This window comes from Ptychodera flava, chromosome 10, assembly GCF_041260155.1.
Source record: "Ptychodera flava strain L36383 chromosome 10, AS_Pfla_20210202, whole genome shotgun sequence".
NCBI lineage: Eukaryota > Metazoa > Hemichordata > Enteropneusta > Ptychoderidae > Ptychodera > Ptychodera flava.
Window position 1 is genome coordinate 18,559,479 of NC_091937.1, and position 24,209 is coordinate 18,583,687.

The 24,209-nt window shown below is 38.7% G+C and overlaps 1 long non-coding RNA gene across 1 annotated transcript; it reads left to right on the forward strand.

The window, feature by feature from the left end:
- Positions 1–21,684: 21,684 nt before the first annotated feature.
- Positions 21,685–23,301, forward strand: LOC139141440 (uncharacterized). The gene is made up of 3 exons (XR_011554175.1): positions 21,685–21,907; positions 22,730–22,880; positions 23,099–23,301. It is a non-coding gene; the product is annotated as an uncharacterized lncRNA (long non-coding RNA).
- The last annotated feature ends 908 nt before the right edge of the window (positions 23,302–24,209 follow it).

A 24,209-nucleotide genomic window follows, 5' to 3' on the forward strand; every position in this document is an offset into this window, starting at 1 on the left:
GGTCTGAAACTTGGTACACAGGTTCTTTATGATGACATTAGTTACATTTGTTCCAATTCTGGTGAAATTTTGATAGTTGTATTTTTGGGCCGATTCCCCCCCTCCCTCCGTTTTTGTAAAAACAAAATTCCCTTGCATGTGCTCGTCCCATTGCCTTGAAATTTTGTATGCATGATCCCAGGGTTGACCTCTGCCACATTTTATTAAAATTGTGGTGACATTTTCATATTTGTATTTTTTGGAGTATTTCCTCCCATTTTTGGTCAAAAAATTTTCTCCTAATTTTTTTTATTGCAGTGCTTTGAAACTTCATACTCTTGATCTTCGGGTTGTCTTCTATTACATGTCTTTACGGCAATTTTTGGTATGTTTGGTCAGAAAAATCATTTTCTCTCAATTAAATATTCTCAATACATTGATACTTACTATGCATGTACCCAGAGGCAGAGTCCATTGAGTCTCTTCAAATTGCGGTGAAATTTTCATATTTGTATTTTTGCGACAATTTTCTTCGTTTTTTCAGCAACAAATCATTTTCTCTGAAATCACTAGTCCAATCCCCTTGAAACTTGGTATTCATATTCCCACGGGTAAACTAAGTTAAGTGTACGCACTCTAGCCCATCAAATAAAAAAATATAACCCCAGAGTCTTTTACGGTATTGTTTCCATTTTTTTTTAAACTGTCAATATTCACATCATGGTTATCAAAATTTCTAAAAGTACTTCAATTGAAATTTTCACTTTGCAGACAAACTTGCATCTAATTCAGGCCTTAAAATTCCACCTGTACACTTGCACTACAAAAACTCAACGGACCTGTCCAACACAGGCAGATCATCATTATTTCTAGCCCCGTGCAATTGCTTTCTACTTATTTTCTACACTTTATGATCCAAAGGACGTCGTTGCCCCCGGGCCCCATGTTGTTGATCACCTTCGAAAAAAAAAGCTAATCGCGACACAGCCTGATTGCATATAGATCCTATATAGTGCGCATTGATAAGCTGTCAATGAACTTTTCATCAGATGTGAGCTAACTGATTGGCTATGGGAAACTTTTTAATATTCATATGCAAATATTTTCATGCAGCGTACCGAGTTCACATCACCGTATTTCCATCTCAACTAAGACAACAAAACAGACACAAACAACACAACAAAGACGCTTCAGGACAGAAATCTGAAAATATTCTTAATACATGTGAACAAAATTGGTTATTAGAGTAACAGGATCAACTGTGGTTAAAAATATCAATGACTGAAACTTAAAAATTGTGCGCGGAATCAGCCTAATCTGTAATCAGAGTCTGAAACGCGGTTGTGCACGGACATCTGGCGAAGAAGACGAATTGTTTCCTGTGGCCGCGATGTTGCACATGAAGTAAAAACTCCTCAGGTGATTTGAGTATTGGAGAATATCCGGGTAAATGGTTTTGAACTTGCTGACTACACTATTGCAAGGATTGTGAAGCACTGATCGCCGCATTGTCCGAGGAGCCAATCTAGGCCATATCACTTCGTGATGAGTTGGTGGCGGTGCGATGGCCAAAGATATTTGTCTTTGCCATGCTGATATCGATGTGCGATGTCGATGTGCTCGGCTACGGCTTGAATTTGTTATCAACCACACTCAATATTACTCATTTGCCGTTGTTGATCTTTGTGGCTGATTGATTTATGGTAAAGGTAACTTGGTACCGAATCTACCTCATACTCTTCGTTGCTACGTTTCCGTACGCTGACGTAAAATCTGGCATGATTTACATTGTGGATTCGTGGGTCAAGCTCAATTGATGGAAAAACTCTCGAGTCTACGAGTTACTGTTGTTATACCACTCCAGGTCGTGTGACCTATTGTTCTTGTCATCCATTTATCCCTGAAAACACGACTGACACCTATTGCTCTTATGCAAAATAAGTAATCAGTCATACTTTTATTCATATGTAAATAAGTAATCACCACACTTTAATGAAAGAAAATCATTATCATAGCAATAAAAGTGTAGTGATTACTTATTTAAATATGAAAAAATGTATGACTGATTACTAATTTGCAAGAGAACAATAGGTCAAGTCGAGTTGTGTAAAGCATTCACACACATTCAATAACAAAATGAAGACAATTTGTTCAACTGATATGTTATAGCATCAGATTTTATAATTCAATTTTAACTTTCTTTGGACCATGCTCAATGTAAGCAACATGGTTTGTTGATGAAGACTGTCTAGCTTTAGATTCAGCGTCCTCTTGGGTTGGACCAATCTTGTCTGTTTTGTTACATTGTTTTGTCGTAACTTGAGAACTGGTTTACTTACAGATTCCTCTGATTTAACACCAGATGGAGGTGGTAGTAATATATTCGACACATGCTTTTGTTGTACAGTAGACATACATTTGAGGCGTGTAAACCGTCATCTGATCTGTGACCTGTTTGTTCTTTGATAAGCTGCTCATCGAATCCCTGATGGTACAGAGATGTTGCCACATTCACCTGAAATTATCAAACACAAGACATATGTGACAAATATCATGGAAATAAGTACAGCCTTTTTGTAATGTTTGTGGAATAGTGGAAAGAAATTCTGTCATACTGCCGCACACACAACAAATTGTTTTGGTCAATGAATTTAGTTTTTTAACTTTACAGAATTTGTATGTGTATAAATATTGTAGTAAAAAATAAATTACCTTGCCAGAATATCCAGTGTGCTGGCAGTCTGGCCAAGCCATCTTGCACATTTGCTTTATGTAAAGACGTATATTTTCAGGCAGGAGAACTTGATTATCCCATGGCAAGGGTCATCGATAGTACAATCCCGTCCGGTGTTATCATCGCCTAGTACTTTTTTATAAGTTGAAGTACACATCGTGGATTTTATGCGCTCCATAGTAGCGGCTGCTCTTATAGGGCAGTTTGCCCGTGTAAAATCAACTTTGGTTGTTTTTACATGGCCGTCCATGGAACTCTATGAAGTCTCTTGGGTCATCAGATCAGACAAGTTGACAAGGTCCATCTTGACCGGTCGAAAACACGAAAATGGTATTGAAAGCCTGATGCATCCACGAGGCAGTCACATGCATCTACAGATTAAATTACTTCTCCCTAGCCAATAGCCAACAGGATAGAGTAAGGCAAGCCATTTTATATAACCAATCAGACTGAAAAAGTTTCCTTCTACACAGGTGCATTATACCACTCTGTTGCCCTTATTCAAATGCAGATTTGCAGTTGACCAGAGCCCTTGTCCTACTAGTCTGGTGTAGGTCATTCTCCAAACTCGCATGCCAGGTGCATAATGACCTCTGTGAACCTTTCGACGTACAATGGGTCACTCCATTCCATTGTGGGTATTCAAATCAAAAGTAGACGATTTATTTACAGTATGTCAAATTTTACAGAAGATTGGCCTGTTTTTCGTTGTATAAGTCGTTAATGGCACCTCGTAGGTGAGCTGTTACAGTTGTAATCACCACACGTATGGTCAGGAACTTGTAAACATCACGAGGCCGAAGGCCGAGTGATGTTTACAAGTTCCTGACAATAGGTGTGGTGATTACATCTGTAACAGCACACCTACTCGTGCAATGAACTATAGGTAAACGGACGAGTAGGAGGCGGTTTACGGAATTTAACAGTACAGTTTGCCAGTAAAACTCCAAGGCCCGCTGGGCCGGGGAGGTTTATGGCAAACTGTACCGTTAAATTCCGTAAACCGCCGACTACGAGTTCGCTTACCGTGTTATACCACGACTTTGCCGAGTTTTAGAGCCTTGTTTGCACGCCGAATGTTTTTATTTGGAATTTTAGTGCAGTGCAAGTTGAAACTTTGGCAGGAAAACATTGACGCGTTTTGACACCTTGTTGAACGAAAGTATAAAAAAATAACCCATGATTGGATAAAACAAAGTTGACATGTGTTGCTATTGTAGTGCGATGACGTGGTTGAGCACCTGGTTTGATTTGAATTGTATGAATTATGTTTGATTGATTGGTTGGTTGAATGAAGTGAAAAGGTGTTTGCAGATCGACGTTAGAGTCACGCTTTGCTCATTTGAATCGTAAACTTTGAGCAGCATACACGCAATCTTCGAGTCGCTCTACGTATTTCGATATGGCGGATGAAGTACAAATGAAAGCTGTATCCGGTGCACTTCAACTACCAAAGCCAAAGATGGAAAAGAAAAGTCCCCCGTCACGCCAGTGCTAACGGCCACAATCGGAAGACCAAGCTACACAGCCACGTCAGAGAAAGGCGCAACAGAAACTGCAAGTACAAAAAAACAATATGTCTAGATCCACAATGACTGTGGTACTGCGTGTGTGTTTGCCTGTAGCTAGATTTAACTTTACCAAAGGCGACTGAAATCTCCACATTTAGTGTTTGGCAACTGACTTTGAAGTCTTAAATTTCAGATTTGATAACAATAACCTTAACAAAGAAGTGATATTTGCAATCAATACCGTTATTTCACGGTGACCTGTAATTGATTTTGAGATGTACAGTCGTGCAAAATTAATTCAGTCCGGTGATTCTTTTAAAGTGTCTTTACTCTGTACTTGATGGTGAAATAAATTTCTTCTGGTTAATGTCTCGCATTTGTTTTGTTTTTTACTCGTCGCCACGTGACTTTCTTTTGTTTAAAAAGTGTCCATTTTACAAGTTCTTTTGTTTAAAAGTGTCCGATTTACTAGTAAACCGGACAGTTTTTAACAAAAGAACTGTCCGATTTACTAGTAAATCGGACACTTTTAAACAAAAGAAAGCCAGGTGGTAATAATAAAATATTCGGTTATGGAAATTAGAAAGCATGGTTAGAACAATGGGCACGAGGCGGAGAGTGGTATAACTATACTTAACCGCCAGTTGTTAAAAACACCAACTTCGTGACGCGTTTTCATAACGGTGTTTTAGTTATTTTGCAACCTTACGAGAGCATTGACGTCTTTGGTCGAGACCGCAGCAAATATTGCAGATATCAACGGCTTATATCGTAGCTTTTGCCGGTACCGCTTTCATCGTAGTCACAGATTTCAGTTCCGTCCGTGTAGAGATAAGCTTATTAGTTTAACTTCGAGGGGCTGCACGTTAATTTGCAGGAGGGAAGGGCCGGGGGATTGGGGGGAGGGTCACAAATTTTTGAACCTCTGTTTGGGGTAGGGTTACAATTTTTTGAGCTCTTCTGAGGGGGAGGTCACAAATTTGTGGGCATGTTGTTGGTGCACTAAAAGTAGAAAACAAATTGTTTGTAAAGACAACATGCTCAGATGACATCACTCACACACTGCCTCTTACTTTCTATCGAATGCTCATCCCCAACTCTGTGTATCTCTTCCCCACCATTACCTTAAACAGGATTGTCTCTCTTCTTGCTATTATTATTGCCATTAAGTTTATAGCATGTCCAATCTATTGTTCCTCAGCTAACCCAACATATTAAAGGGAATGACTCGTGGCATTCTGGCTGCACATTGTACATGTAGTGTGTTTTGTTAATAAACACTGGACAGTGTTTTGCTAAGGTTTGGGAACATTGGGAACCCTGGTAAAATTTATGTTGTCCGCCGGTATGACTGCAATGATATACCAAGGGTAACCCTGGTATAATGACTGGGAAACCCCGGTAACATTCAGTTACCTAGGTACCGCACTAAAAAAACACACTGCTGGATATTACCACCATATCTTACATTGTTCTACCTATGTAGTCAATCTTGAACCGCACTATTTGACAATATTACAGCGCTTGTCATTTTAGTGTGGAGTTTCAGGGTTTGGCACACACGGATTTTTGTTTGGCACAGCCAAGGTTTACAGTTCGACACAAAGAAATACCAGACGGAAATGCAACATTTTATCCAAGACAGACGACACGTTTTCATTTCTGTCTTTCTCTGAGAATGCCGCACAGTGCAGTGTTGTTGCATGCAAATTTAAGCGAGCTGTATTAACGGTCACAACTGTCGGTCTGAACAGAAAAAGACCCACGTTTGATCGTTGTATCTTCGTATAGCTATCGCCTTGGAGTAATCTATCGAAATAATGCAAAATACACGGGGAAGAACCTACACCCGTGGAAAGGCAACCAGCAGTGATCTCCGGCAATTGGTAGTTCACGAAATAGAGGAGATAGGTGGTGATAAGGCGACTGGCTTTGTACCTCGTGGATCATATGTACAAACAGCGAAGAAATTTCGTTTGGCAGCAACGACCGTAAAGAAGATTTGGGTAACTTTTTGCAAGACCAGTTCAGTAATTCCCCCTAGAAACTATCGCCGTGGTCGACAAAGAGTGTTACTGGACGTTGAAGTTGAGTTCATAGAAGCCATCAAATCTGAGAAGCCCTCGGTTACAACGAAGGAATTGAAAGCACGCCTTGAGCAGCACTCATTATCCAGAGTAAGTTTGTCAACGATCAACCGTACAGTGCGAAAGCGACTCACCGGTGGTAGCTGGACATTGAAAGTAATGAATCGTCTAGCCGTAGAGAGATTTTCCCCCGAAAACATGGTTTACACCCAGACGTTCATCGATATGCTGCATCAGTGTGACCCATCGCCTAAAATTTATGGATGAGTCTGGGTTTAAGTCAAGAGACGTAGCAAATCGCACCCGTGGCCATGCTCTCATTGGAGAGCGATGTGTGGAAATTATTAGGTATCATCAGATGCCAAATGTTACGTTGAATTTACTGATGGGTATCAACGGTGTTATGCACGCGTCTACTATAGACGGCGCATCAAACTCGACCACTTTCCTTGAGTTCATTGGTGAATGTGTTGACACAGTAACCCGTCACGGCGAGTCCGCCCTCCAAGCTGGTGACATACTGGTAATCGACAATGCACCGATCCACCACAGTCAAGACGCCCAATTTTTAGCTCGATGGCTAGCTGCTCAGGACATCGATTGCGTCTTTACACCGAAGTATTCACCTGACATGAACCCGCTGAGAACTGTTTCAGTAAAATTAAAAAACTTTTACCTCAGCCATACTACACAAACTTGATCCACCGAAACCTACATGTTGCTATTCACGATGCTGTAGCCGAGATAACAGGGGGTGATACTCGTGGATATTTCAGACAACTCGGTTATCTAACAGGAATAGACTCTGACACTTTTAGCGGCAAAAACCGGACAGTGAGCAAGTCGCCACTGTACATTTTCTGAATTTGTTGCGTGGTTTTTTCTGATTCGATGCATTCAACTTCTAATTATTTTCCTACAGGAATATCCTTTTATGGAATACAGCTTTTTTTGTGATTTCCTGTTTTCGACAATGTAGAAATCAGCGTAAAACTTTCGCCTTTACCGTTACGTATAGCCAACCGTAACACGGATATTTTGAACAAAAACATCTGATTCAGTAGCAGTACTCTACTTTATATTTTACCAGTTTTCTATCCGTGATAACGTCTCTACTACCCCAAACATGAAACTTTCAATTTCTCTTAAGATAAGATATATGTGATTATTGTGCCACATGTTCAAGATGTTTTGTTGGGACAAATAAAATGACACATTCGATGGCGAAAATTGCGTATTATTCTCTGTTAACGAAAAGTACACACATCTATCACAGATAACTGCCAGATTTATTTAAACTTCAAAAGCAAACTCTTAACAATGAAAACTTTTATGTAACATACTGTCACTGCATCCGAAGTTTATACGTAATGAGACCAAACTTCTGCAAATTTTGAGAAAGAAAAACAACTCGGCATGAACCTTAGTTGAAGCAAGGGAATACTAAAACATTCTGAATAACATTCATCATACAATTTTTCCTTTTACTGACTGTAGGGCAACTAAGCTGATGGGCCCTGTTTCAGTCTTCACGAATAAAGGAACATACTGCTATATAATATATCCTCTGACACTGTGTGAAACGTGGAAAAACGAGGATTGACTAGTAATAATAACACTTCAAAATACGTCGAAAATATACTTGCACTTGCAGCTCACGCGAATTCCGCAACATAAAATTGAGCATATGATAACAGTAAAAAACGTTCACTTATATCGCAACTGTTTACAAAATGTGTTTTCTCATGTATAACTTATGTGATGCATGGGAAACTGCAAGTTTTCGTATTTGAAGTTATGAAGTGGTCGTAACGGGTTGATCGTCCACGGTATCTCTTTGCAGTAAAGGTTGGTTGTATATGTTATTTGGTTGGCTGAAAATATATGGAAATTGGTGGGGCACATAAGGATAATAAAATGAATCTTGGGGTAAGTACTGCAGTTGTGACTGACTGGTACATGGAACTGATGTAGCCGTGGGGAAGGAATATGACGGTGTATATTGGTAAGGTGTCATACTACTATAAGTTATTAGTCGATCAGCGGCTTGATTCCATGTTTGCGAATCGGTCACACAAACACTGGCCGAGGCACTTGTTACTACAACTGTCGGCACGTTTGGTGACAACTCATCTGTTGCTGTGACTGCCTCATGGCCTTTGGATTCTAGTGCTACGGTTTGACAGTCATCCCTGTCGGTTGTAGTATTGGGAAATCTTATGCCCTTGCTTTTTAGTGTTTCCTTCACAGTATCTTTTCTCTGGGCTCGCCCAGTGCTTCTGTCAAAGCGACTCAAAATGCGCTGGAAGTGCTCGGCTTCCTCAGCTAAATTTTCCGGCACTTTCCCGCGATAGTGATTCTTCAGGATGCAGATATCACAGTTGAGAACTTGTTTTCTTGGTCGGGGGCCGATGGATGTCTCACAGAGGTATTTTTCTTTGTTGCTGTTGATGAGAGCTGCCTCAACTCGACGCTCAAATGTATTATGAAGTTTATCCTGCAGTTGAATTTTATCTTTTAGTTCATTCTGCTTCTTTTGTAATTCTTTCTTTGTAATATCGCGTTTTCTACTGATCTCAGCAACCGTATCCTTTTCATCCTTATGTTTCGATAGATCTCCACAAACTGCAGCTGATATACACTGACCATTTGGGCAATTACTCCGGATATGGCCTTCCCTTAGATGACACTTGCTGCACTTGTTTCCGCTTCCGAAGTCGGTGGCTGGCGCGTACTTTTTATTCATGCGAAGAAGACTTGTATCTATCAATTTCATTTCTTCTTCCAGATCCAAAACCTCCTCCTTCATTTCGTCTATTTCACTCTGCAAAGGTGTTTTGAATTCATAGTCGGCGAATCGTAAATTATCCGCATGCACATACTCATCTTCACGGTCCGTGACTGAGTCTGAAGACTCGCCAAACTTCAAGCGTTTTGCATTGTTAGATCGCAACGTACGCTGGGGTGTATTAAAGTCAGACAAAGATTTGTCCGTCTGAGGTTGACCAACGATCTCGATTGCACCACTTGCCGGCGAATAACCCTCGACCACTGTTATCTTGATCCTACGATACTCTACATCTGCGATGAAACTGGCACAGCGTTTTAGATCAACTATGTCCATCTCACTTGTTTTTGACAGAGTGATTGCAACACCCTCTTCGTTCTCATACTGAATTTTGAATTTGATACTCACACGAACTGAGTGACGGAATATTTGACCGAACTTGGCTGTCGAGGTCGTGGTACGAGTCCAAAAGGGTTGTGTAAAATTGTCTGCGTTTTCCCCTGTATTGGACTTGGACTTGGTATAAAAGACTCATGCTTGTTTATGGCAATGAGTTAAATCTGTGCCTGCCTATCTGCGCCGCTGCTCTCAGAGAGCAAAGTTGGCGGGAACAAGTTTACATGTTCAAGTTTTGATGAAAACAGAATACACAGGTGGTTTCCGTAATGGAAGTCAAACGGGCTACACTGGGTGAGTGTTCATTTATTTCTCATTATCTTGAAGCTACCCTTCAGGGTACCATACAAATAAATGTTTAGTCATTTTCATAACCAATAGCTTCAATTTTTGCATTTATTTTAATATTCCCGGTAAAAAATCACGCCCTTTAGTGCAAATCACATCCCTTGATGTTAAATGGAATAGTCTTCCGGTGTGTTTGACCGAGACTGCTAAGCTTTGAACCAATCATACGCCTGTATCGGGAAAGATTACTGTCATGTCACTCTTAGGTAAAAGTTCTGCTACAGTGTTATAGCTCCGTAACATTCTGCATGATAAGAGAAAGTGCGGCAATCGACATATCCTTTGATGTTGTGTGTCGGAGTACAACAACTTATACGTTACAGTCAAGAAACCCGTGTGTGCCAAACCCTGAAACTCCACACTAAAATGACAAGCGCTGTATATCCACTGTATATCATTCCACTTCTTGTTGATCAACAAAAGTTCCCTATCTTGCATAAGCCACCTCCCCTTAAAGTTTAAGGCCAATGTAATATTATTTAACGGAACGTGACCTGTTTTCAATTGCTTTGCAGTTGGCAAAAAATGTAAGATATTTTGTTGAACACAAGCAATCAGTAAAATATTGAAAAGAAGTAATAATTAGCTCTATCAAAAGCTATAATTCTTAAAAAGTTTCACAGTTTGTTAGAAAAATGAAAGATAGAGGTACTATTTTAACTCTGTGAAAACACCAATTTTATTTCGCCGCTAACAGATTGGTTATCTGTAGCACATATGTAATAATATCGATTCTTTAATGACGTATTCATTTTCAGTCACCGGACGTGCTTGTGCAGGGCATTTGTTGACACTTTGACTTACGTAGTTATTGCTGAAATGTCAGTATTGTGGGAGTTAGTCCAAAATGGAAGGATGATAATGCGACTTTGAACAAAAATGGGAATTAGAATTTGGGCACAATTACTTGGCACAGCCTACCTTTAACCTTCCATTCTACCGCAAGTTGTCCCTGTGGCGTCTCAGATGTACGCACTGGCGTAGTAACATATCATCAAGAGATTTTGTCAAATCTGTCACAAGAATATACACAACCCGGCTCGTAAGAAAGACCTGAAAGATAGAATACACCATTATTCCAAAGAAATTGTGTGACACGGAATATATCAAAATGATACAACATGCCACATATAATAAAGGTATCGTATACGCTTGCTTTCAATGGAAGCATGTTGATGACTCAGCAAAGGACAAGAAAGGATCACTTGACAGAACTATTATCATTTTCCCTGTGCGTGCCAGTCAAGAAGAAAAATATAACCAGATGTGAACTGAATATGCTCACGTGTTTTACAACAGGTTCATTAATAGTAGTATGCTTCATAGAACAATAAGACATGTGTTATATCACTATACGTAGCAGGTTTTATCAACTTTCGCACAGTACTCTCAGAGTTTAATCACTAATTACAAAACTTTATTTAAAGGCACATGAGCTGTAACTTTTTGCATTATTTCCATGATTTTACATTCAAATTAGAATTAGTTCATGTGGATTAACTTACTAAAGGGTGTGCAAAGACGAGTTAATAGCCACGTACTCAAATCGCATGTGTAACTTTGACCGAGTCAAATAATAAAACGGTGCCGCACCCGATTATGGCGGCGCCCATGGCTTGAGTTCGCACGAGTACACATAAAGTGTGAGTGTTGCGCACGCGCATTAGATTCCTCACAAGAAAATGGCGTCTCACAGTGGGAAACGTACGCCCGGTCATATCGGATTCTGACAAGGAATGGAGATAACAGCGCAGTAATGCGTCTAAACGCCGTAGCAAACTGGACATCGAAAACCAGATCGGGAGATGGCTTCAGTTAGTGGAAAAAACAGGGCTTGCAAATCCCGATTTGGCGGAGGAGTTAATTGATTGGTAAGTATAGGACCGGACAGCTCGACAGCGAGTGCTTGACGCACCATGGGTTGTGCCGCGATGCCTTGATAAATTCAGTGTACATGTATTAATATTCAAAGAAGGTCACGTTTTAGCCTTTGAAAGATCAACTTTTGACTCTCCAAATGTTAGGAAATACCATAGCTTGAATAGAAATCACAACTAAATCTCATACTCGCGTACGGTAAGCTTATAGCGCAGTTACGTACTGAATCGTTTCACACATCTTGTCGCAGTTACAACAAGAATCGAAGTAAACAGTCACTGTCCTCCCCGGACCAAGCGACTGCTATTGCTACTGTTTTTAATACCACCAGTTCAAAGCGCAAGGACGAGTTGGCAAACATCGCCTCTCGTAACATGTGGTGACAGGTGCAGCCAACGGAGCTACAGCAATATCAGAGGGCAGGGGAACTATTAATTTTGCTTGGGCAGGGGACATATTTTTAGCTGGCAGGGGAGCAAATTTTAGTTTTTTTTGTCGGGCAGGGTAGATATCGGTTGGTTGTCCCAGGGACAGGGCTTTGCGAAAAACGAGAGAGGGGGAGCTACTTTTAAAATGGGAACGGGAAGTTGAGCCATTATGTTTTCAGGGGAAATTTTTTCACAGGGCTGGGGAAAATCAACAGGTTTTTTCTCATCACAGGGTAGGGTAGCTCCATGTCTGCAGGGGAAATGGAATGACGAAATTTGGGGGGGAATTTTTTGCAGGGCAGGGGAAATAGGCAAGTTTTTCCGCCACAGGGCAGGGGAGCTTCAAAAATTGACAGTGGGGAGGGGAAACAGGCAAAAATAAGTGGGGAGAGGGTAAAAATGAAGTTTGAGTGCGGGAGAGCAAGTCGAAAAATTTTCAGTGGCAGGGCAAATTATGAACAGCTAATTAATTACCCTCATGACTTAAAATTAATCAGTTCACATTACTTGTAATGCACAATATATCTTGTCATAGTAAAGACCCCTTTAAAAGTGCATTGTTCATTGGCTGCACCTGTGTTGAGCCAGTACAGCACGAAATTTCGTGCACATCATCAGTTTCATCTGGTCATGGGAAATAAATAATTTTATCCTGTTGTGTAACCTTTCTGTATAAATTGTCCGAACTATGGATACATCTTTGCTTAATGAGTCAGAAAATACTTGTTAGTAGTAGCACAGACACTAAAAAAGAGGGTCTATGGTAGTAGGAAGTGACGATTTAAGATTTGTATTCAACATGATTCAATTAAGGTGTAACTACCGATCCTTTCAAGCAAAGTAAAAAATTCCATTTGCTTTACAAGTGTATCTGTCTTGATCCAAAATATAATGTAAACATATTTGTAAAGTAACCACTTTCTGTTTATCCATGGACACTCAAACCTCATGATTGTAGACTTACTTCAGCCATTCGGTCATGGGGACAAGCAAAAAACTGATAATGCCAGATGTTTAGATTGTTCAGCCTTTTTCTTCAATTTTCATCATTCAAGTCTGCTAACATTTTATTCCTTTCAGTTTCAGGTTTTGCAAACTACCGTGCAATGTTGTGATTGAATGATGTCTTCAGTATGCTGTAGCTGCCCAAGTTGTGATGTACAGAAAGTACTCTATATGGATACATTTACCATTTTCCCTTTTAGTAGAGATGTAAACTTTCTTAAAAAGCATCACAATTGTATACATTTTAAAACGTTACCTTTTATTCAACACATCGTCACAGTTTTCAATCTTAAAAAAGCTTTCACCTTTTTACAGTAAATAAGACAGTAAGCATTCAAGATAAAACATTCAAATAAGAAAAAAAAATCATGAAAAATTAGGGTAAATCCCTTTCAGGTCTAAGCCCCTATTTATAGGGGGAACTCAGGCAGGAAAGAAATAAAAAAATTAGGACAATGATTGCACTAAATGTCTTGTCACATTGAGGAATGTCTGTCCCCAGGACTGGCAAAATCCTGGTTATTGGACGAGTGTCTCTGTAAATACATGACATGTATGCAAGTAAACGTGTACAACAATAAGTGTAAATATAAAACTTTTCGTGAAAAATTCACATCAGTTACTCCGTAGACATGAAGATAGCCAATGATGAATTTGATGGAAGCAGATATTCAAATTTGCACATGAAATGAGAAATATGGCACACCAATACACATCACCATGAAAGGGTGATACAGTTGTTTGGCCAAAGCCAACTGTACTCCACAACTACTTGACACACAACAGTTGAAATGGATGTTACGGTAAACATGATATGTTGAGGTCAACAAATTAAAACAGTACAATTCATGAGACTTCCCCCTGGTATATATACATACACCACACAATAAATTCCCACAATTTGGTTTGATTTCTACACACGACATTAGAATTTTTGTAACTTTTTCAGTTCTGCCTGAAAGCAATAAGGCAAACCCTCTAGACAAATGCCATACTTTTGGTGAGCAATTTATGACAAACTGAAGAGGTCATTCTCTTAGATAGAAAAGTCAGCATATAAATTTCTTTTGTCTTTCTGGTGGATGGGGGAAACAATATCCTTTTGTTTCATGAAACAGGTGCAACTAGTCTCCCTACTTTCAATCACATTATTCTGTATGGCTGAGGACACAATCAGTGGAAATTTATGAAAATACTATCTCCTTTCTCAATCAAGCATAATTCTCTGAGTCACTTATAATGGCAATTTAGAAGAATGGTGTCCTTAAAAGTACATTTTCAGAATTATCGAAAGCAGTCTGTGAATTTGTGTACACAGGGGAGACTTTATAGATTTCGCTGAAGAGTGTCTGAGTGTATAAATCATGATTAACATGTGTAGGAAATATCAAGTACTGTGCCAAATGGGAGGTACCCAAGCTGCTGTGTTTGTGTTAAATGAGCTATATATCTTGTTATCATTTTGTCACAATTATGCAATTCAGCACCATTTTACAAGTGGTATAGCCACAAACTGATTACATCAGATCACTGTACACAAGACACAGACGCCCTGAAAGTTATGGCACTGTGTATCGTGTATGGCAGTTTTGACGTCATCAGTTAGTGGCTATATCACTTGTAAAATGATGCCTGCAATTCCCTTTATGCAAAACGTGTTGGAATGAACCCTGTATATTGACCAAACTGATCAGGATATTTATCTCTTATTGCCCAAACACAGCAACCTGGTATCACTCTAGTTTCCTGCGCCAGGTTTCCCATGCTCCCACTAAATAAATTGCTGGTATGCAGCATGCCTGTTGCACTTGTGGTAGTCATCAAAGTCATTGGTGGCCATCATATCCATCCGATAGGCTCTAGCAACTGCAAGGACTCCTTCATCAAGGCAGATAACTCTGAAATCCTGAAAAAATATGATATTTGTTTCAATGTGTATTGCTTTTGTTTATATTTGCCATTATTGGATAAATTCTCATTGATCTCTACTTCCTTTCCCAAAGTTCTGAGTTTGGTACTAGTTTGCTTGTCTCAAAAATATTTTTGGAAGAATAGTAACACTGTTACAATAGCTATGCTGATCTTCTGAGAGGTTTTCTTCCTTTGAAATACAAAAACGAGGATTTTTATGTACACATGTAACAGTCTCGTCTTACATTTTAGAATTCCTCTGTGACCATGCCAGTCCATTCTCAACACTCAAGAGCATTACGTATCCAAAAGTCATTACATAAATAATTTGCCCAGCACACATGGCTTTCCATCTCAGTCAGTTGGTATTCATCACATATAGAACAATTATTTACAAATGCATCAAGACTTTTTACCAGATCTGATCTAAAAGCAAAGGATGACTTGCAGTTGATAGGATTTATTGCATTAAATTGACAATTCAGTCCATAAATGACCATGGGTAGTGACAATATGGTTAAAGTAGGAATACCCTAATACTTGTATGATGATTTTCTTAGAAACATTTCATGGCAAATGTCTGCTTGTTTGCATTCGGTTCATAAACATACTGACTAGCAATCTGGAGATACAGAGCCCAGGCACCTCCCAACAACATTTTCTCTCAGCAAGGGTTGGCATCTGCCGACAGTTTTGACACATCAATCCTGACTGCTTTGTGAAGGTCCAGGATGGGATCCTCCAGCCTGTTCAGATAGGACTGCAAAGTCAAATATTAAACTTATGTCCCTCTCAACCACCTGCAACAGAAGATCATGCTTCTGTTCTGGTGTCATTTTCTGCAGCATCTCCTGAACATAAGATGATATTACAGCGCTTACAGGCAAGCCTTGCCACTTCGATGCGTGGTAGGCATGTTTTTTTTACACACACCAAACGTTTTCATATCATTAGCAGGAAGGAACCCAATGAGTGGATTGTTTGTACAGGATAAACAACAGAAAACTGACACCGAATTATATCTGACATGTAAGCCTTGAGACAGATTACTATCACCAGTCTGGGGTGCAAATTAATGTCTTTATGACCAGATGACTATTGACTCACACACATCCAAATTAAAGTCAGGCACGCTATTACAAACAATCCAGTCATTAGGTTCCCTCCTGTTAATTATATGAAAACGTTTAGTGTGTGTAAAAAACATGCATACCAGGCATCGAAGTGGCAAGGCTTGCCTGTAAGCGCTGTATTGTGATGGCTATATGCTGATGTCAGTCTGTATGCCCCATTATCACGGTGTGTATACAAAGCAAAAATTTTACTTACATGAAGAGTATTTTTCCGTTGCTGCACATCTCGCAATGCCTCATCTGCTCTTGTCACAAGCCTTCCCCATCTAGCCCCTCTTCCTCTGCCCCAACCTCTGCGTCCCTGTCCTCACCCTCTCCCTGTACCTCTCCCTCTACCCCTGTCTCCATCTTCTTGCTTGGGATTCAGTTATTACAGAACTATCAGTAGAATCGGTCGGTGATGTCTGCAAAATGAAAGAATCAGAAAAATTACAAAGGAGATTCAAATGTAGATATAATGCACTGATCAGTGTTGAGTTTTTCTTTGTTACCATCTTCTCTTCTAAAGAAAGCAAAGTAAGTAGTCGACACTTTACTTTAATTCTTGACCATAACATGGCAAGTAAACTGTGGGTTAACTCTTGTGTAAAGTCAGACTAAAAATTTGGAAGGAAATATGCTTTTGATGCATAACATATATATTTGACATTTTCAAAGCCACTGCATAAAAGGACCACCTTTGTCATTTATGTGTATCATAGACCCTCAAGAAATACACTGAAAATGTGTTGTTTACCCTTCAAATTTCCCAGCAAATTGTACTTCAATCAAAAGCCATGGCGAAAATACAAATCACAATAAAACAGCTGTTTGTCCTTGTTTGGTATCACCATAGCAACGTTATAGTCACAAGTGCGAACAACGCCGTTTTCTCCATGCTTCGCTTTGAAAAGAAACTTTCTAAAACGAGTTGGCATAAGTTTACAGCTGTAGTACACATCGCACAGCCTTGTTGTGCCTTTCTTTCTACCTCCATGGTTGTAATGCTACCATAATCATCACGAAGCTTGCTAAACTCTGGCCCTGCGTACGATGCTGTGTGTTCCGCTACAGCTAATCGCCCCGCTCCGTGGTGAGCGGGGCGATTAGCTGTAGCGGAACACACAGCATCGTACGCAGGGCTAGCTAAACTCGTCCTCTCAAACATAGAAGTAGGATCGGGGCCGTATGTCTCAACAGTTCGATTAGAGCTGACTAAAACACACGAAAGGCATTGTTAAACTCAAGGTTATTCACACAATAATTCCGAATCTGTGTAATGTACATGTAAGTAATCCGTTTGCAAAATGGCTCGGAAATTGACAGTGTTCAGAAATAAGATCGACTGCATTTGGCGAGATGCCGCTCATGGTTCAACCGCACATAAGCGAATACGTTCGTAATTACAAAATCCGAACGGCGTATCGCTAACTGAAAACCATTCTGGCTAAATCCAGATTCAAAACGAATTACTAGTTCTGGAAATCCAGGCGAAACAACGAACCACAACGAGACTCTAGCGTACGCTATGCCGGGTAGCTACCCGTACGCTTTACCGGCCGGGCCAAATTCACAAACAAGCTCTAGTTCCTTGTCATTTCAATCGCATTGTTTATGCCTGCAACTGTTGTAACACCCTATTTGTTCAAATGAAACATCGAACTGGAGAACAATCAGCATTAAAAACTAGGTTTGAGGGGCAGAAAACACGGGAGTTTGTTTACAAAATAGACATAAGCTTACATTACCTCAAATGTAGACTCCATTGTTGTCGAGTTGCGAATGGTATCACACAGTAAGATCCCGCTCTCGTCCTCCGTGTGACGTTGCATTTGCTGTGTTCTTGGTCACGTGACTGCTCTTGCGAAATGGCGGTACATTAAAATGAGGCGATATCGCGTGAATTTCCTTGCGTTCTGTGTCGTTTGTGACTGTCCTAGTATGTTAGTTGAAGGGTATATCGCTTAATTGCAAAAATTCAATCAACATTCGAGACGTTTGGGGGATATTTTAGGGTAAATAAAATGTTAAAAGTTACAGCTCACGGGCCTTTAATATGCAAATGAGATGTCAATTAACTTGAAACTGCTCAATGCTTCATGGGACAATTAGATATCAATCAGATCAACATTTGTAGCATGTTTCATTAAATTAATACTGCGATTTAAAGTAATATCACTAATTACAAAGCGCATTATATGCAAATGAGGAAGGCACTTAACTTGACGCTGTTCAATGTTTCATAGCACAAGTAAATATTTATCAGATCAATATCCGTAGCATGTTTCACCAAATTTGGTGCCGTAATTTCAGAATTATATACTTAATTACAAAGTTTATTAAATATGCAAATGAACCCTTAATTAATTTCACACTACTTAATGCTTTACAACACAGTTAGATATCTGTCGCGTCAGTACATGCAGTAATTTTCATGACCTTTGATGCAGCTATTTCGGAGTAATATGACTAATTATAAAACTTCTTGAAATATGCAAATGAGTCATTTATTAACTTGACACTGCTCAATGCTTCTTAGTACAATTTGATATTTATCAGATCAACATCTGTAGCAAGTTTCATCAAATTTGATGCTGTAATTTTGGAGTAATATCACTAATTACAAAGTTCATTTAATATGCAAATGACCCTAAATAACTGAACACAACTAAATGCTTTACACCACAGTTAAATATCTGTCGCATAAGTATCTGCAGCAGATTTCATCACATTTGGTGCAGTTATTTTGGAGTTATATGACTAATTACAAAACTTCATAAAATATGCAAATGACCTATTTGTTAACTTGACACTGCCAAATGCCTCTCGGTACAATTAGATATTTATCAGAACAATATCTGTACCCAATTTCACTGACTTGGAGTTATATACCTAATTACAAAGTTCATTAACTATGCAAATGAACCCTTAATTAACTTCACACTACTGGATGCTTTATACCACAGTTAGATATTAGTCGGATCAGTGTCTGCAGCAGATTTCATCACATTTAGTGAAGTTATATCGGAGCTATATGACTAATTACAAAACTTCATAAAATATGCAAATGAAATTATATATATATATATATATATATATATATATATATATATATATATATATATATATATATATATATATATATATATATATATATCAGATCAATATTTGTTGCACGTATCATCAAGTTTGGTGCAGGAATTTCAGAGTTATGTCACTAATAACAAAAGTTCATTATATGCCAATGAGCAGATAATTGACATGGCACTCACAGTATCATGATAATGTTTTGGGACTGTCATCTGTGAAAAGTTTCATGAAATTTGTGCAGTATTTCTTTATATATGTCTACACTGTCATTACCGTCTCCATAGGGAAACCATTGTATGGTAAAAACGATATTGCATAACTTCATTAATATGCAAGCCACACTAACCAAAATCTAATCAGTTCTTGCAAGTAGCATATGGTACTTTTGTACCAAATCTGACTTGAATCCATTCAGGCGTTTTTGAGTTATCATGTAAACAGACAGACAGACAGACAGACAGACAGACACACACACACACACACACACACACGGACAGACAGACAGACAGACAGACATTGCTCTGATATTAGCCCACGTGTTCACACACGTGAGCTAAAATGAACACACATGGTTAAACATTTTATTAAACATTTTCATGTAATATCTCCATTTCACCAATCATACAAACAGCAATGCTATGCATGTCTGTATCTTACTAAACTCACGGCCAAGGGAATGGCTATATTTTTGTCATGGCGAGCGGCGCCCTCAGGACGCTATCTACAGCTTGGTGTTGCCTATGCTATGAAATCAACTCGGTAACTACCAATAGCACAATAACCATTTTAGTAAATGGAGATGGACGTATTGGAATCTTTTAGCGATCACATCTAAGCAAAGAGATTATCCCTACAACTTTGTTGGTCTCCATGGGGTGTCGTAGTCTATGTGCTCATTTCTAAGAGTTGTATTATTTTGATGAAGGTTTACCGGTCAAATGATGTTTACTGTCATTATGTGTCATAGAGCACAACTGAAGATTTTATGGTCATGATGGACTATTTATCCCCGAATTCAGTCATAAGTTATTTCCGATTTCTATGGTTTCTATGTAACCGTACGAAAAATATTTTTGTGGTAATCATACAGCGCATGCTGGGTAAATTTACGAAATACAAATTTGTTTGCCACAAACTCAATCAGCCCTGCGCCGACCGTCACCGGTAATTGCACACTTGTGGCGATCAGTAATATTTGTTGCGGTATTTCTATCACATATTGAAGTAAATAAGGTCTGCAGATGCTTTTGTGGTACTTGTACCACAACACTTTGAAAAATAAAGTCTGTAGGTTGTTTTCTGGTATGTATGCCACAGCGATTAGGCCGCGTTCGAAAAATGGTGAGGGGGGCTGTAGGAATCGCGATTGAAATCTTTTTTTTCTTTTCAGATCCCCCCTCAATACCCTCAAAAATTTTAAAGTCCCGCCTAAATTACCATATAGCTGCATATTTATTAAGAATGCACGCAGAGTAAAAATAAACATGTAATCTGTCGTTCTGCACGCAGATGTTCAATACTATATACCTTTCTCAGCAAGTTGTAAGGCCATATACCTAGGGCAAGTTTTAAAATTTGATTCATCATTATATGCATCAGTGGACTTTTTGGATTTCCCAGTCTAAGCCGACTTGAGTTTATCCAACTCTGGCCAGGTCAATGGCACCAGCCGAATAGCACACAATATGACAATCATGAGAGAGTATGACAATTGTGTATTCCTAGCTACATTTAACCAAATTGTGAAAAAATGAGCACAGTGACCTACCGAATTTTTTTTTCTCAAAAGTACAAGACATACACAACTTAGATGCCACTTATAAAATGTTTTACAGAATTGACAATGCTGGATGGTGAAAATATTCCATGAAAGTAAAGTTTTAATCTCAGAAATTTAGGGTGTAATAATTGCAAATTTATTAAAAAATATTAGATGATTCCATTTTGTCACTCACTTTTCCATTTAAATTAGAGTCTTTACTGTTAAAAGTTTTACTTTTTTGTTATTGTACAATGAGATGTGGAAATTTCATTCACTGCATGAACTTGAATGTTTTTTTATACATTGATTTTAAGTGATTTTAGAAAAAATGACTTTTCATCGTGCATTTGTATAAGACCCCATCTGTTTTCTCTAATATTTGATTGTTCTCACATGCGAGAATTCAAAAATCAATGGTAACTGTTTGTCCCAAGTCTTTTATGTGTTGCTCTCTGGCCGGATCCTGTGTACAAGTAGATGTATGTTTCACTGTAGAAAGTGCGAGGACTTTGTACCGGAAGTAATAGTATCACGCATGATGACATCATAGATCATGTGAAGACTTTGTTATGATTGGTGAGATTGGCGTGTTACAGGTCCAATGTCAGCGGCAAATCTGATATCGGAAAGGCAGTTACGACCCTTTTGAGTTGCTAAGTGGATCGTCGCTGATTTTTCACGCGCATTTTGACAAAATTTCACTGAAATTTGGTGTTGGATATCGCCGTGACAGCTTCATATGAATGAAAAACCTGTAGGCAATGTTCACAACGCGTTATTTTTAATACAATCGTCATGATCAGCGTGTTGAGATGTGCTTTGAGCTTTAAACAATGGTCAAAGACACCCCGTAGATCAAGGCGATTGTTTGAACTTCGGTAAGTAGATTGCTGATTATCCTTCTCTGCAACGTAACATCGTATTTTTTGTTTTTGTTCTGTGCGATTCTCGAGTAACGCTGTTCAATGTATGAATAACTCCTGAGTTTGAATGCTGAGTGAATAGTGTACACAAAGGAGTGGCCTTCATGCCGTATTGAGTGTTAATAGTCTGGGGGATCGGCTATTCTTCCTCTTGCTTTGGCTAGGGCACAGTCCCTCGCGGACAGTAGCCAGGGTGAAAATTTTGCTAATGTATTCAAATTTCCCTCGATGTACGATATAAATCAAAGAAAGAACAATACATTAAGGCATTGCTGGTAATAATTAAGTTCTAAAACTCTGGACCTAGCAAGTTTGTACATGTATTCCAAAACTTAGTTTCATGTTATGAATATACATCTGTATATAAAATCATGCTGAATGTCTCGGTCTTTGAAATTTATGTTTCTTTTGAAATCTTCTCTAACGTATTTTGACATGTGTTCATATGTAACCCATAAACATTTTGCTGGCATATTGTAAGGGGAAATCAATGATTGATTCACAATATTTCATTGCTGTTCTACATGAACTGTTACATCACAAAACATGCATGTTGTGAAATGTATGTCAAGACATTTGCAATTATTTGCAGTCCTATCTTTCTGTAGCTGTGTGTCAGTCAACGGTAGCATTGTCCTCATGCCAATCAAAAAGTAATTTGGATTTACAGATATAGTTTGAGGAAACTAGTTCTGATGTCACAGGTTTATGATGTGTCAATTACCAAACATAATCGCTGGTACTTTTTATTTCACATTCCTTTTTATTCCATTGCAGTTTTTAATTTGTGGCTGGAAATGACGATGTGTCTTTGTGGTAACTGATGCTGAGAAAAAGCAATGCTGATGACAACTCTGCATCACCAATCACAAAAACCCTCATTCGTCCAAAAAGAGTAACCAAGACTGCCAAGGCCAACTATATAACTGTAAGTACCATTTGAAATATCTTTACAATTTAGACCAGGATTTCATTTCATGACATGTGCAAGACTAATTATGGAAGGTACGTCAAGGCAGTTGCAATTAAATGATGTAACAGATTGTTCTCTTGACATTTGGTCTACTATACTGTACTGGTATGTGTGATTGCATTAATGTTTCTTATCTTGTTTTTCTTTTTGTTTGTTTTTATCTCCTTCTGCAGTCTACTCAAATTAAACCAAGAAATTGAACAATCAACTGGATCAAAAGTAATGTTCCCCAGATATTGTTGGATGTGCTAACACGTCGTTATGAAGATGCCAAGGACGAGGGAGATACCCTGTGAAAGAGCTATTAATAAACTTCTGATTTATTTGTTTTGTGTCATTTGTTAGCATTTCCATCTGCAATAAATGAAAGGTAGGAATTCAATGAAAAAAAACCTGGTAGGATTTCTTTTATATTTGAATATGAACTAGTGGTTTATACCTTTGGCATTCTGAAAACTTATATGAGCACTAGAATGACAGTTAGAGTGTGAGTGGTTGTATACCACAAAAAAATCTTAAAATTCAAAAGTGTGGAGGCGAACATACCACAACGTGAATAAGTGTTGTGGCAAACTTATGCGCCGGTAAACTCTTTAACATGCGAAAATCTATACCAGTGCGTAAGCATACCGCAACAAATAGTGGTAATCATAGTAAGCACGCACTTGTGGGGACTTAACCACAACAATGTGTTTCAAGCCTTAAATTATTGTAAGAGTATACATGTGAGTGTTTTAGAACCCCTGCGTGAGCAGAAGGTATCGGTTAAATATCGCCATCATAGTAAGTAATAGAACGTTCGGTTTTAGAGGGGCTGAAGCTTTAGACCCGCGTTCGACTCTTGGTACAATTATTGTTACTTCCTATAAAGACTATTTAATAGCAAATATGCTGTTGGAAGATGCATATGACTTTGGGTTTTTCTGTCGAATTTGATCTGCGATAGGGAATAAGAATTTGTGAATATGAGTATAAAATACTACAATAAATGACTTCTAGAAAGTCTTGATTAACCTTTTGCACGGAAATTGCATTGCAAACAAATTATGGAAGTGGATCACTCTGTGGTTAGATAGCAGGGAACTTTGACACCAAAGTTGATTGTGAAATCGGGTAAAGAATGAAAGAATAGGACAAAATATTTCTCATTTATAGACGGTTCACAATTTGAAGGCAGCTTTTGCAACACAGCCTTGTGATTGAATACATGGAGTTACTACAGTTCAATTTCTTGAGGAACCTCAGGCAGAAAAAGATCATATTACTCATATTTACATATGATTC